Here is a 14,833-nt window from a genome sequence, read left to right as displayed (position 1 = left end):
AGTGAGATCCGAACAATACTGTTAGGTTCTGAGCACTACAACAAGGTTCTGAAAACTACAGCAAGGTTCTGAACACTACAGTAAGGTTCTGAACACTACAGCAAGGTTCTGAACACCACAGTGAGATCTGAACACTGCAGCAAGGTTCTGTACACTACAGAGAGATCAGAACACTACATAAGCTTCTGAACACTACAGTAAAGTTCTGAACACTACAGTAAGGTTCTGTGCACTGCAGCAAGGTTCTGAACACTACAATAAGGTTCTGAACACTTCAGTAAGATCTGAACAATACAGTAAGGTTCTGAACACTACAGTGAGATCTGAACACTGCAGCAAGGTTCTGAACACTACAGTGAGATCTCAACACTACAATAAGGTTCTGAACACGACAGTGAGATCTGAACACGACAGAAAGGTTCTGAACACTACAGTAAGATCTGAACACTACAGTGACATCTGAACACTACAGGGAGGTTCTGAACACTACAGTAAGGTTCTGAACACTACATTAAGATCTGAACACTGCAGTAAGGTTCTGAGCACTACATCAAGGTTCTGAAAACTACAGCAAGGTTCTGAACACTACAGTGAAATCTGAACACTACAGTAAACTTCTGAACACTTCAGTACGATTCTGAACAGGACAGTAAGGTTCTGAACACTACAATAAGGTTCTGATCAGTACAGCAAGGTTCTGAACACTACAATAAGGTTCTAGACACGACAGTAAGGTTCTGAACACTACAGTAACATCTGAAGACTAGGTTAAGATTTTGATCACTGCAGAGAGATCTGAACACTACAGTAAGGTTCTGAACACTACAGTGAGATCAGAACACTACAGCAAGGTTCTGAACACTACAGTAAGATCTGAACACGACAGTGAGATCTGAACACTTCAGTAAGGTTCTGAACACTACAATAAGATCTGAACACTGCAGCAAGGTTCTGAACACCACAGTAAGGTTCTGAACACTACAGTAAAGTTCTGAACACTACAGTAAGGTTCTGAACACTACAGTAAAGTTCTGAACACTACAGTAAGGTTCTAAACACTACAGTAAGATCTGAACACTACAGTAAGGTTCTGAACACTACAGTAAGATCTGAACACTACGGTAAGTTCTGAACACGACAGTAAGATCTGAACACTACAGTAATGTTCTCAACACTACAGCAAGGTTCTGAACACTACAGTAAGATCTGAACACTACAGTGAGATCTGAACACGACAGCAAGTTTCTGAACACGACACTGAGATCTGAACACGACAGTAAGATATGAACACTGCAGCAAGGTTCTGAACACCACAGTAAGATCTGAACACTACATTGAGATCTGAACACTACAATAAGATATGAACACTACAGTAAGGTTCTGAACACTGCAGTAAAGTTCTGAACACTACAGTAAGGTTCTGAACACTACAGTAAGATTCTGAACTTTACAGTAAGTTTCTGAACACAACAGTAAGGTTCTGAACACTACAGTAAGGTCCTGAACATTACAATGAGATCTGAACACTACAGTACGGATCTGAACACTACAGTAAGATCTGAACACTACAGAGAAATCTGAACACTACAGCAAGGTTCTGAACACTGCAGTGAGATCTGAACACTACAGTAAGGTTCTGAACACTACAGTGAGATCTGAACACTAAGTAAGGTTCTGAACACTACAGTGAGATCTGAACACTACAGTAAGTTTCTGAACACTACAGTAAGGTTCTGAACACTACAGTAAGGTCCTGAACACGACAGTGAGATCTGAACACTATAGTAAGGTTCTGAACACTACAGTAAGATTCTGAGCACTTCAGTAAGATCTGAACACTAAGTAAGGTTCTGAACACTACAGTTAAGTTCTGAATACTACAGTGAGATTTGAACACTACATTAAAGTTCTGAACACAACAGTAAGATTCTGTGCACGACAGTAAGATCTGAACACTAAGTAAGGTTCTAAACACTACAGTGAGATCTGAACACTACAGTAAGATTCTGAACACTACAGTGAGATCCGAACAATACAGTTAGGTTCTGAGCACTACAACAAGGTTCTGAAAACTACAGCAAGGTTCTGAACACTACAGTAAGGTTCTGAACACTACAGCAAGGTTCTAAACACCACAGTGAGATCGGAACACTGCAGCAAGGTTCTGTACACTACAGTAAGGTTCTGAACACTACAGCAAGGTTCTGAACACCACAGTGAGATCTGAACACTACAGTGAGATCTGAACACTACAGCAAGCTTTTGAACACTAAGTAAGATCTGAACACTACAGTAAGTTTCTGAACACTACAGTAAGGTTCTGAATACTACAGTGAGATCTGAACACTCGAGTAAGATCTGAACACTACAGTGAGATCCGAACACAACAGTAAGGTTCTGAACACTACAGTTAGGTTCTGAACACTACAGTGAGATCTGAACACTACAGTAAGGTTCTGAACACTACAGTAAGATTCTGAGCACTACAGTAAGATCTGAACACTACAGCAAGGTTCTGAACACTACAGTAAGATCTGAACACTACAGTAAGTTCTGAACACTACAGCAAGGTTCTGAACACTACAGTAAGATCTGAACACTACAGTAAGTTCTGGATACTACAGTGAGATCTGTACACTACAGTAAGGTTCTGAACACTACAGTAAGATCTGAATACTACAGTGAGATCTGAACACTGCAGTAAGGTTCTGAACACGACTGTGAGATCTGAACACTACAGCAAGGTTCTGAACACTACAGTAAGATCTGAACACTACAGTGAGATCCGAATACTACAGTAAGGTTCTGAACACTACAGTTAGGTTCGGAACACTACAGTGAGATCTGAACACTACAGTAAGGTTCTGAACACTACAGTAAGATTCTGAGCACTACAGAAAGATCTGAACACTAATTAAGGTTCTGAACACTACAGTGAGATCTGTACACTGGAGTAAGTTTCTGAACACTAAAGTAAGCTTCTTAACACTACAGCAAGGTTCTGAAAACTACAATAAGGTTCTGAACACTAAAGTAAGGTTCTGAACACTACAATAAGGTTCTGAACAATACAATAAGGTTCTGAACACGACAGTAAGGTTCTGAACACCACAGTAGGGTTCTGATCAGTACAGCAAGGTTCTGAACATTACAGTAAGATTCTGAACACTGCAGTAAGGTTCAGAACACTACAGTGAGATCAGAACACTACATAAGCTTCTGAACACTACAGTAAGGTTCTGAACACTTCAGTAAGATCTGAACAATACAGTAAGGTTCTGAACACTACAGTGAGATCTGAACACTGCAGCAAGGTTCTGAACACTACAGTGAGATCTGAACACTACAGTAAGGTTCTGAACACTACAGTAAGATCTGAACACTACAGTGACATCTGAACACTACAGGAAGGTTCTGAACACTACAGTGAGATCTCAACACTACAATAAGGTTCTGAACACGACAGTGAGATCTGAACACTACAGAAAGGTTCTGAACACTACAGTAAGATCTGAAACTACAGTGACATCTGAACACTACAGGAAGGTTCTGAACACTACAGTAAGGTTCTGAACACTACATTAAGATCTGAACACTACAGTAAGGTACTGAACACTACAGTGAGATCTGAACACTACAATAAGATATGAACACTACAGTAAGGTTCTGAACACTGCAGTAAAGTTCTGAACACTACAGTAAGGTTCTGAACACTACAGTAAGATTCTGAGCACTACAGAAAGATCTGAACACTAATTAAGGTTCTGAACACTGCAGTAAGTTTCTGAACACTAAAGTAAGCTTCTTAACACTACAGCAAGGTTCTGAAAACTACAGTAAGGTTCTGAACACTAAAGTAAGGTTCTGAACACTACAGCAAGGTTCTGAAAACTATGATAAGGTTCTGAACACTACAGTAAGGTTCTGAAAACTACAATAATGTTCTGAACACTACAGCATGGTTCTGAACACTACAATAAGGTTCTGAACAATACAATAAGGTTCTGAACACGACAGTAAGGTTCTGAACACCACAGTAAGGTTCTGATCAGTACAGCAAGGTTCTGAACATTACAGTAAGATTCTGAACACTGCAGTAAGGTTCTGAACACTAGAGTGAGATCAGAACACTACATAAGCTTCTGAACACTACAGTAAGGTTCTGAACACTTCAGTAAGATCTGAACAATACAGTAAGGTTCTGAACACTACAGTGAGATCTGAACACTACAATAAGATATGAACACTACAGTAAGGTTCTGAACACTGCAGTAAAGTTCTGAACACTACAGTAAGGTTCTGAACACTACAGTAAGATTCTGAACTTTACAGTAAGTTTCTGAACACAACAGTAAGGTTCTGAACACTACAGTAAGGTCCTGAACATTACAATGAGATCTGAACACTACAGTAGGGATCTGAACACTACAGTAAGATTCTGAGCACTACAGAAAGATCTGAACACTAATTAAGGTTCTGAACACTACAGTGAGATCTGAACACTGCAGTAAGTTTCTGAACACTAAAGTAAGCTTCTTAACACTACAGCAAGGTTCTGAAAACTACAGTAAGGTTCTGAACACTAAAGTAAGGTTCTGAACACTACAGCAAGGTTCTGAAAACTATGATAAGGTTCTGAACACTACAGTAAGGTTCTGAAAACTACAATAATGTTCTGAACACTACAGCAAGGTTCTGAACACTACAATAAGGTTCTGAACAATACAATAAGGTTCTGAACACGACAGTAAGGTTCTGAACACCACAGTAAGGTTCTGATCAGTACAGCAAGGTTCTGAACATTACAGTAAGATTCTGAACACTGCAGTAAGGTTCTGAACACTACAGTGAGATCAGAACACTACATAAGCTTCTGAACACTACAGTAAGGTTCTGAACACTTCAGTAAGATCTGAACAATACAGTAAGGTTCTGAACACTACAGTGAGATCTGAACACTACAATAAGATATGAACACTACAGTAAGGTTCTGAACACTGCAGTAAAGTTCTGAACACTACAGTAAGGTTCTGAACACTACAGTAAGATTCTGAACTTTACAGTAAGTTTCTGAACTTTACAGTAAGTTTCTGAACACAACAGTAAGGTTCTGAATACTACAGTAAGGTCCTGAACATTACAATGAGATCTGAACACTACAGTAGGGATCTGAACACTACAGTAAGATCTGAACACTACAGAGAAATCTGAACACTACAGCAAGGTTCTGAACACTACAGTGAGATCTGAACACTACAGTAAGGTTCTGAACACTACAGTGAGATCTGAACACTAAGTAAGGTTCTGAACACTACAGTGAGATCTGAACACTACAGTAAGTTTCTGAACACTACAGTAAGGTTCTGAACACTACAGTAAGGTCCTGAACACGACAGTGAGATCTGAACACTATAGTAAGGTTCTGAACACTACAGTAAGATTCTGAGCACTTCAGTAAGATCTGAACACTAAGTAAGGTTCTGAACACTACAGTTAAGTTCTGAATACTACAGTGAGATTTGAACACTACATTAAGGTTCTGAACACAACAGTAAGATTCTGTGCACGACAGTAAGATCTGAACACTAAGTAAGGTTCTGAACACTACAGTGAGATCTGAACACTACAGTAAGATTCTGAACACTACAGTGAGATCCGAACAATACAGTTAGGTTCTGAGCACTACAACAAGGTTCTGAAAACTACAGCAAGGTTCTGAACACTACAGTAAGGTTCTGAACACTACAGCAAGGTTCTGAACACCACAGTGAGATCTGAACACTGCAGCAAGGTTCTGTACACTACAGTAAGGTTCTGAACACTACAGCAAGGTTCTGAACACCACAGTGAGATCTGAACACTACAGTGAGATCTGAACACTACAGCAAGCTTTTGAACACTACAGTAAGATCTGAACACTACAGTAAGTTTCTGAACACTACAGTAAGGTTCTGAATACTACAGTGAGATCTGAACACTACAGTAAGATCTGAACACTACAGTGAGATCCGAACACAACAGTAAGGTTCTGAACACTACAGTTAGGTTCTGAACACTACAGTGAGATCGCAACACTACAGTAAGGTTCTGAACACTACAGTAAGATTCTGAGCACTACAGTAAGATCTGAACACTACAGCAAGGTTCTGAACACTACAGTAAGATCTGAACACTACAGTAAGTTCTGAACACTACAGCAAGGTTCTGAACACTACAGTAAGATCTGAATACTACAGTGAGATCTGAACACTGCAGTAAGGTTCTGAACACGACTGTGAGATCTGAACACTGCAGCAAGGTTCTGAACACTACAGTAAGATCTGAACACTACAGTGAGATCCGAATACTACAGTAAGGTTCTGAACACTACAGTAAGATTCTGAGCACTACAGTAATATCTGAACACTAAGTAGGTTCTGAACACTACAGTAAGGTACTGAACACTACAGTGAGATCTGAACACTACAGTAAGGTTCTGAACACTACAGTAAGATTCTGAGCACTACAGAAAGATCTGAACACTAATTAAGGTTCTGAACACTACAGTGAGATCTGAACACTGCAGTAAGTTTCTGAACACTAAAGTAAGCTTCTTAACACTACAGCAAGGTTCTGAAAACTACAGTAAGGTTCTGAACACTAAAGTAAGGTTCTGAACACTACAGCAAGGTTCTGAAAACTATGATAAGGTTCTGAACACTACAGTAAGGTTCTGAAAACTACAATAATGTTCTGAACACTACAGCAAGGTTCTGAACACTACAATAAGGTTCTGAACAATACAATAAGGTTCTGAACACGACAGTAAGGTTCTGAACACCACAGTAAGGTTCTGATCAGTACAGCAAGGTTCTGACCATTACAGTAAGATTCTGAACACTGCAGTAAGGTTCTGAACACTACAGTGAGATCAGAACACTACATAAGCTTCTGAACACTACAGTAAGGTTCTGAACACTTCAGTAAGATCTGAACAATACAGTAAGGTTCTGAACACTACAGTAAGATTCTGAACTTTACAGTAAGTTTCTGAACACAACAGTAAGGTTCTGAACACTACAGTAAGGTCCTGAACATTACAATGAGATCTGAACACTACAGTAAGGTTCTGAACACTACAGTGAGATCTGAACACTACAATAAGATATGAACACTACAGTAAGGTTCTGAACACTGCAGTAAAGTTCTGAACACTACAGTAAGGTTCTGAACACTACAGTAAGATTCTGAACTTTACAGTAAGTTTCTGAACACAACAGTAAGGTTCTGAACACTACAGTAAGGTCCTGAACATTACAATGAGATCTGAACACTACAGTAGGGATCTGAACACTACAGTAAGATCTGAACACTACAGAGAAATCTGAACACTACAGCAAGGTTCTGAACACTACAGTGAGATCTGAACACTACAGTAAGGTTCTGAACACTACAGTGAGATCTGAACACTAAGTAAGGTTCTGAACACTACAGTGAGATCTGAACACTACAGTAAGTTTCTGAACACTACAGTAAGGTTCTGAACACTACAGTAAGGTCCTGAACACGACAGTGAGATCTGAACACTATAGTAAGGTTCTGAACACTACAGTAAGATTCTGAGCACTTCAGTAAGATCTGAACACTAAGTAAGGTTCTGAACACTACAGTTAAGTTCTGAATACTACAGTGAGATTTGAACACTACATTAAGGTTCTGAACACAACAGTAAGATTCTGTGCACGACAGTAAGATCTGAACACTAAGTAAGGTTCTGAACACTACAGTGAGATCTGAACACTACAGTAAGATTCTGAACACTACAGTGAGATCCGAACAATACAGTTAGGTTCTGAGCACTACAACAAGGTTCTGAAAACTACAGCAAGGTTCTGAACACTACAGTAAGGTTCTGAACACTACAGCAAGGTTCTGAACACCACAGTGAGATCTGAACACTGCAGCAAGGTTCTGTACACTACAGTAAGGTTCTGAACACTACAGCAAGGTTCTGAACACCACAGTGAGATCTGAACACTACAGTGAGATCTGAACACTACAGCAAGCTTTTGAACACTACAGTAAGATCTGAACACTACAGTAAGTTTCTGAACACTACAGTAAGGTTCTGAATACTACAGTGAGATCTGAACACTACAGTAAGATCTGAACACTACAGTGAGATCCGAACACAACAGTAAGGTTCTGAACACTACAGTTAGGTTCTGAACACTACAGTGAGATCGCAACACTACAGTAAGGTTCTGAACACTACAGTAAGATTCTGAGCACTACAGTAAGATCTGAACACTACAGCAAGGTTCTGAACACTACAGTAAGATCTGAACACTACAGTAAGTTCTGAACACTACAGCAAGGTTCTGAACACTACAGTAAGATCTGAATACTACAGTGAGATCTGAACACTGCAGTAAGGTTCTGAACACGACTGTGAGATCTGAACACTGCAGCAAGGTTCTGAACACTACAGTAAGATCTGAACACTACAGTGAGATCCGAATACTACAGTAAGGTTCTGAACACTACAGTAAGATTCTGAGCACTACAGTAATATCTGAACACTAAGTAGGTTCTGAACACTACAGTAAGGTACTGAACACTACAGTGAGATCTGAACACTACAGTAAGGTTCTGAACACTACAGTAAGATTCTGAGCACTACAGAAAGATCTGAACACTAATTAAGGTTCTGAACACTACAGTGAGATCTGAACACTGCAGTAAGTTTCTGAACACTAAAGTAAGCTTCTTAACACTACAGCAAGGTTCTGAAAACTACAGTAAGGTTCTGAACACTAAAGTAAGGTTCTGAACACTACAGCAAGGTTCTGAAAACTATGATAAGGTTCTGAACACTACAGTAAGGTTCTGAAAACTACAATAATGTTCTGAACACTACAGCAAGGTTCTGAACACTACAATAAGGTTCTGAACAATACAATAAGGTTCTGAACACGACAGTAAGGTTCTGAACACCACAGTAAGGTTCTGATCAGTACAGCAAGGTTCTGAACATTACAGTAAGATTCTGAACACTGCAGTAAGGTTCTGAACACTACAGTGAGATCAGAACACTACATAAGCTTCTGAAGACTACAGTAAGGTTCTGAACACTTCAGTAAGATCTGAACAATACAGTAAGGTTCTGAACACTACAGTGAGATCTGAACACTGCAGCAAGGTTCTGAACACTACAGTAAGATCTGAACACTACAGTGACATCTGAACACTACAGGAAGGTTCTGAACACTACAGTGAGATCTCAACACTACAATAAGGTTCTGAACACGACAGTGAGATCTGAACACTACAGAAAGGTTCTGAACACTACAGTAAGATCTGAACACTACAGTGACATCTGAACACTACAGGAAGGTTCTGAACACTACAGTAAGGTTCTGAACACTACATTAAGATCTGAACACTACAGTAAGGTACTGAACACTACAGTGAGATCTGAACACTACAGTAAGGTTCTGAACACTACAGTAAGATTCTGAGCACTACAGAAAGATCTGAACACTAATTAAGGTTCTGAACACTACAGTGAGATCTGAACACTGCAGTAAGTTTCTGAACACTAAAGTAAGCTTCTTAACACTACAGCAAGGTTCTGAAAACTACAGTAAGGTTCTGAACACTAAAGTAAGGTTCTGAACACTACAGCAAGGTTCTGAAAACTATGATAAGGTTCTGAACACTACAGTAAGGTTCTGAAAACTACAATAATGTTCTGAACACTACAGCAAGGTTCTGAACACTACAATAAGGTTCTGAACAATACAATAAGGTTCTGAACACGACAGTAAGGTTCTGAACACCACAGTAAGGTTCTGATCAGTACAGCAAGGTTCTGAACATTACAGTAAGATTCTGAACACTGCAGTAAGGTTCTGAACACTACAGTGAGATCAGAACACTACATAAGCTTCTGAACACTACAGTAAGGTTCTGAACACTTCAGTAAGATCTGAACAACACAGTAAGGTTCTGAACACTACAGTGAGATCTGAACACTACAGTAAGGTTCTGAACACTACAGTAAGATCTGAACGCTACAGTGACATCTGAACACTACAGGAAGGTTCTGAACACTACAGTGAGATCTCAACACTACAATAAGGTTCTGAACACGACAGTGAGATCTGAACACTACAGAAAGGTTCTGAACACTACAGTAAGATCTGAACGCTACAGTGACATCTGAACACTACAGGAAGGTTCTGAACACTACAGTGAGATCTCAACACTACAATAAGGTTCTGAACACGACAGTGAGATCTGAACACTACAGAAAGGTTCTGAACACTACAGTAAGATCTGAACACTACAGTGACATCTGAACACTACAGGAAGGTTCTGAACACTACAGTAAGGTTCTGAACACTACATTAAGATCTGAACACTGCAGTAAGGTTCTGAACACTACAGTAAGATCTGAACACTCTAGCAAGGTTCTGAACACCACAGTAAGGTTCTGAACTCTACAGTAAAGTTCTGAACACTACAGTAAGGTTCTGAACACTACAGTAAGATCTGAACACTACAGCAAGGTTCTGAACACTACAGTAAGGTTCTGAACACTACAGTAAGATCTGAACACTACAGTAAGGTTCTGAACACTACAGTAAGATCTGAAAACTACAGTGAGATCTGAACACACCAGTAAGGTTCTGAACACTACAGTAAGGTTCTGGACACTACAGTAAGGTTCTGAACACTACAATAATGTTCTGAACACAACAGTAAGGTTCTGAACACTACAGTAAGATTCTGAGCACTACTGTAAGATCTGAATACTAAGTAAGGTTGTGAACACTACAGTGAGATCTGAACACTACAGAAAGGTTCTGAACACTACAATAATGTTCTGGACACGACAGAAAGGTTCTGAACACTACAGTAAGATCTGAACACTGCAGAGAGAACTGAACACTACAGTAAGGTTCTGAACACTACAGTGAGATCAGAACACTACAGCAAGGTTCTGAACACTGCAGTAAGATCTGAACACGACAGTGAGATCTGAACACTTCAGTAAGGTTCTGAACACTACAATAAGATCTGAACACTGCAGCAAGGTTCTGAACACCACAGTAAGGTTCTGGACACTACAGCAAGGTTCTGAACACTACAGTAAGATCTGAACACGAAAGTGAGATCTGAACACTTCAGTAATGTTCTGAACACTACAATAAGATCTGAACACTGCAGCAAGGTTCAGAACACCACAGTAGGGTTCTGAACACTACAGTAAAGTTCTGAACACTACAGTAAGGTTCTGAACACGACAGTAAGATCTGAACACTACAGCAAGGTTCTGAACACTACAGTAAGATCTGAACACTACAGTAAGGTTCTGAACACTACAGTAAGATCTGAACACTACGGTAAGTTCTGAACACGACAGTAAGATCTGAACACTACAGTAATGTTCTCAACACGACAGCAAGGTTCTGAACACTACAGTAAGATCTGAACACTACAGTGAGATCAGAACACGACAGCAAGTTTCTGAACACTACACTGAGATCTGAACACTACAGTAAGATATGAACACTGCAGCAAGGTTCTGAACACCACAGTAAGATCTGAACACTACAGTGAGATCTGAATGCTACAGTAAGGTTCTGAACACTGCAGTAAAGTTCTGAACACTACAGTAAGGTTCTGAACACTACAGTAAGATTCTGAACATTACAGTAAGTTTCTGAACACAACAGTAAGGTTCTGAACACTACAGTAAGGTCCTGAACACTACAATGAGATCTGAACACTACAGTAGGGATCTGAACACTACAGTAAGATCTGAACACTACAGAGAAATCTGAACACTTCAGCAAGGTTCTGAACACTACAGTAAGATCTGAACACTAAAGTAAGGTTCTGAACACTACAGTGAGATCTGAACACTAAGTAAGGTTCTGAACACTACAGTGAGATCTGAACACTACAGTAAGTTTCTGAACACTACAGTAAGGTTCTGAACACTACAGTAAGGTCCTGAACACGACAGTGAGATCTGAACACTATAGTAAGGTTCTGAACACTACAGTAAGATTCTGAGCACTTCAGTAAGATCTGAACACTAAGTAAGGTTCTGAACACTACAGTTAAGTTCTGAATACTACAGTGAGATTTGAACACTACATTAAGGTTCTGAACACAACAGTAAGATTCTGAGCACGACAGTAAGATCTGAACACTAAGTAAGGTTCTGAACACTACAGTGAGATCTGAACACTACAGTAAGGTTCTGAACACTACAGTAAGATCTGAACACTACAGTAAGGTTCTGAACACTACAGTAAGGTTCTGAAAACTACAATAATGTTCCAAACACTGCAATAATGTTCTAAACACGACAGTAAGGTTCTGAACACTACAATAAGATCTGAACACTACACCAAGGTTCTGAACACTACAGTACGATCTGAACACTACAGTAAGATCTGAACACTACAGCAAGGTTCTGAACACTACAGTAAGATCTGAACACTACAGTGAGATCTGAACACTACAGTAAGTTTTGGATACTACTGTGAGATCTGAACACTACAGTAAGGTTCTGAACACTACAGTAAGATCTGAACACTACAATAAGATATGAACACTACAGTAAGGTTCTGAACACTGCAGTAAAGTTCTGAACACTACAGTAAGGTTCTGAACACTACAGTAAGATTCTGAACTTTACAGTAAGTTTCTGAACACAAAAGTAAGGTTCTGAACACTACAGAAAGGTCCTGAACACTACAATGAGATCTGAACACTACAGTACGGATCTGAACACTACAGTAAGATCTGAACACTACAGAGAAATCTGAACACTACAGCAAGGTTCTGAACACTACAGTAAGATCTGAACACTACAGTAAGGTTCTGAACACTACAGTGAGATCTGAACACTAAGTAAGGTTCTGAACACTACAGTGAGATCTGAACACTACAGTAAGTTTCTGAACACTACAGTAAGGTTCTGAACACTACAGTAAGGTCCTGAACACGACAGTGAGATCTGAACACTATAGTAAGGTTCTGAACACTACAGTAAGATTCTGAGCACTTCAGTAAGATCTGAACACTAAGTAAGGTTCTGAACACTACAGTTAAGTTCTGAATACTACAGTGAGATTTGAACACTACATTAAGGTTCTGAACACAACAGTAAGATTCTGTGCACGACAGTAAGATCTGAACACTAAGTAAGGTTCTGAACACTACAGTGAGATCTGAACACTACAGTAAGATTCTGAACACTACAGTGAGATCCGAACAATACAGTTAGGTTCTGAGCCCTACAACAAGGTTCTGAAAACTACAGCAAGGATCTGAACACTACAGTAAGGTTCTGAACACTACAGTAAGATTCTGAACACTGCAGTGAGATCTGAACACTGCAGCAAGGTTCTGTACACTACAGTAAGGTTCTGAACACTACAGCAAGGTTCTGAACACCACAGTGAGATCTGAACACTACAGTGAGATCTGAACACTACAGTAAGTTCTGGATACTACAGTGAGATCTGAACACTACAGTAAGGTTCTGAAAACTACAATAATGTTCTGAACACTACAGCAAGGTTCTGAACACTACAATAAGGTTCTGAACAATACAATAAGGTTCTGAACACGACAGTAAGGTTCTGAACACCACAGTAAGGTTCTGATCAGTACAGCAAGGTTCTGAACATTACAGTAAGATTCTGAACACTGCAGTAAGGTTCTGAACACTACAGTGAGATCAGAACACTACATAAGCTTCTGAACACTACAGTAAGGTTCTGAACACTTCAGTAAGATCTGAACAACACAGTAAGGTTCTGAACACTACAGTGAGATCTGAACACTACAGTAAGGTTCTGAACACTACAGTAAGATCTGAACGCTACAGTGACATCTGAACACTACAGGAAGGTTCTGAACACTACAGTGAGATCTCAACACTACAATAAGGTTCTGAACACGACAGTGAGATCTGAACACTACAGAAAGGTTCTGAACACTACAGTAAGATCTGAACGCTACAGTGACATCTGAACACTACAGGAAGGTTCTGAACACTACAGTGAGATCTCAACACTACAATAAGGTTCTGAACACGACAGTGAGATCTGAACACTACAGAAAGGTTCTGAACACTACAGTAAGATCTGAACACTACAGTGACATCTGAACACTACAGGAAGGTTCTGAACACTACAGTAAGGTTCTGAACACTACATTAAGATCTGAACACTGCAGTAAGGTTCTGAACACTACAGTAAGATCTGAACACTCTAGCAAGGTTCTGAACACCACAGTAAGGTTCTGAACTCTACAGTAAAGTTCTGAACACTACAGTAAGGTTCTGAACACTACAGTAAGATCTGAACACTACAGCAAGGTTCTGAACACTACAGTAAGGTTCTGAACACTACAGTAAGATCTGAACACTACAGTAAGGTTCTGAACACTACAGTAAGATCTGAAAACTACAGTGAGATCTGAACACACCAGTAAGGTTCTGAACACTACAGTAAGGTTCTGGACACTACAGTAAGGTTCTGAACACTACAATAATGTTCTGAACACAACAGTAAGGTTCTGAACACTACAGTAAGATTCTGAGCACTACTGTAAGATCTGAATACTAAGTAAGGTTGTGAACACTACAGTGAGATCTGAACACTACAGAAAGGTTCTGAACACTACAATAATGTTCTGGACACGACAGAAAGGTTCTGAACACTACAGTAAGATCTGAACACTGCAGAGAGAACTGAACACTACAGTAAGGTTCTGAACACTACAGTGAGATCAGAACACTACAGCAAGGTTCTGAACACTGCAG

This window comes from Pristiophorus japonicus, chromosome 21, assembly GCF_044704955.1.
Source record: "Pristiophorus japonicus isolate sPriJap1 chromosome 21, sPriJap1.hap1, whole genome shotgun sequence".
Taxonomy (NCBI): Eukaryota; Metazoa; Chordata; class Chondrichthyes; family Pristiophoridae; genus Pristiophorus; species Pristiophorus japonicus.
This window is presented reverse-complemented; position numbering follows the sequence as displayed.